Below are 2,439 nucleotides of genomic sequence, written 5' to 3' on the forward strand. Positions count from 1 at the left end.
TTGACGTCAATGACTGTTTTCTGTGCTATTTTTCTTTGTGGTTTGTTTTAAAAACTGTATTTCATTGCTTCTGAAATATCTCAATTTTGAAAGTAATGCCGCAGAAACTGAGAATTGAAAGAGATCTCCATCTTAATTCTGAAATATCTTATCTGCCGGTAGCTGAAATAGCGTTGCAGATCGGCTGTCTAGGGACTTACTTATAACATTTCGATATCATTGATTGATTTCAAATGCCTTAAACTTGAGCGCATTGGAGAACTGGAAATCATACAGCAAATTCCTTTCCTTTAAGGACATTAGTAAACTACGAAAATGAGGTTAAATGACTCCAATTATGAATTGAAACCTCTCTGTCGTCTCCGTTTATCAACACTTTATATTCGTTCTCGACGGTAATAGTCCACCATCACCACCAAAACAGCAATTTTGTTTAAATTTGTTTGACAAGGGGGCGCCAACGTAGTCGCTCGACATATTAGAAATAACAAAATTTCCATCATATTACATTCTATCGTCATGAGAAAGAAAAAGGCTACGTTCCGTAATGTAGTTCTAGATAAATGACCAAGAAATCATCTCTGGAGCCACTTTGATCATAATGCTGTTCAATCAAGTCTGACAAGTAACTAAACGACTACAAGAACAAGACCAACACCAGAAGCAGTAGCAACAGTAACTGATTTCATTTTCACCAAACAATGGTTTTGTAGCGGTGTAGATAAACAATCGGTTACTTCTACCTTCCTGTATTTCTTGTAAATATTCCATCAGCCAGACATTGATGAGAGCCAAAGCTGATTTCAGTAATATGAACATACGAAGCATAAAAAAAAAACGATTTTGTTGCGGTAAAGTGTCTAGTCCGGTGTTATAATGTCTTGGCTGTTTCTACATCCTTTAATACATATTAACGTTTAAAATTAACTTCACAGTCACTTAGCAGATAATCCCTTTCTTTATCAAATGTCTATATGTGAAAGGAAAGTTACAGATGTTTCAGTCACCGTGACCGTTGCCCTGAGTGTCAGACGTCTTAGCTTCACGTCTCATCGTCAGTCCAACGTTGTACCCATTGCCCTATGTGTATCGTTTTATAGAAACTGTCATTGCTGGATATGTGGTTCTCCGTTCTAAGTGATGGAAATGTCATATCATTTAGTCTTATGTAGCATTTTGTTTCTAAGACAGCATGGTGTGATTTCAAGGAGTGCTTCTTGTTTCTTCTAGCAAGTTGAATATTTCCCTTTATGTACCTGTTATTAAAAAAAAAAACATAGGTAGTGGGTAGCGATTTTCTTCACTACTTCAGGGAGTGACGACCCTGCCTGACACGAGTCCCAGGCTCAGCTGGCTCCGGCTAACAGTACCCGGTATGGGCCCTATCCAGAGTTAGGGAAAGGAGACAACCTTCAAAGGAATCCAGAGTGGAGGCCCGTTGGCGGTTTAGTGTTCGACTCGACACTCTTCCGGCAGCTCCTGCAACCAAGCTGGTGCCAAACGTAATGCTCTGCACTCCTTTGGACTATGTCAGCAAGGTCGAGAGAGGAACCCTGACGATTAGGCTACCCTGGATTTTCTTACAGTGACTTATATACTCTCCTTTACTCTTTTATTTGTTTCAGTCATTTGACTGCGGCCATGCTGGAGCACCGCCTTTAGTTGAGCAAATCGACTCCAGGACTTACTCTTTGTAAGCTTAGTACTTATTCTATCGGTCTCTTAGGCCGAACCGCTTAATTACTGGGACGTAAACACACCAGCATCGGTTGTCAAGCGATGCTGGGGGGACAAACACAGACACACAAACATATACGCACACATACATAAATATATATATATAAACATATATATGATGGGCTTCTTTCAGTTTCCATCTACCAAATCCACTCACAAGGCTTTGGTCAGCCCGAGGCTTAAGCAGAAGACACCTGCCCAAGGTGCCACGCAGTTGGACTGAACCCAGAACCATGTGGTTGGTAAGCAAGCTACTTACCACACAGTCATGGAAACCAGGTAATCGAACATATAAATCCTAATGCCCTAGACACCCCGCCCCCAGAAAACCCCAGAAAGCCTTTTATTTCGAGAATCAGTCGTAAATGATCAGCTTCCATCACTTTTTTCACGAGTAACCTCACTGAAATGCATTAAATTTTACAACCAAGATATGTGTTGCTTTATTAATTATCAAGTTATAAACTCGGTGATATTGATTCAACTTTTTATCCTCACCGCAACTCAATGAATTTGTTTATAATTTATGTCTCATTGCCTGTCTATATATATATGTATGTACGCATGTACGTATGTATGATATATGCAGTCACACATATACGCATGTATATGAATGCTATGATGCAATGATAGCTATGTATTATTACCTAATATATTTACATGCATATATATGTGTGTATATATATATATATATATATATAT

Source organism: Octopus bimaculoides, chromosome 9 (genome assembly GCF_001194135.2).
Source record: "Octopus bimaculoides isolate UCB-OBI-ISO-001 chromosome 9, ASM119413v2, whole genome shotgun sequence".
Classification (NCBI taxonomy): domain Eukaryota; kingdom Metazoa; phylum Mollusca; class Cephalopoda; order Octopoda; family Octopodidae; genus Octopus; species Octopus bimaculoides.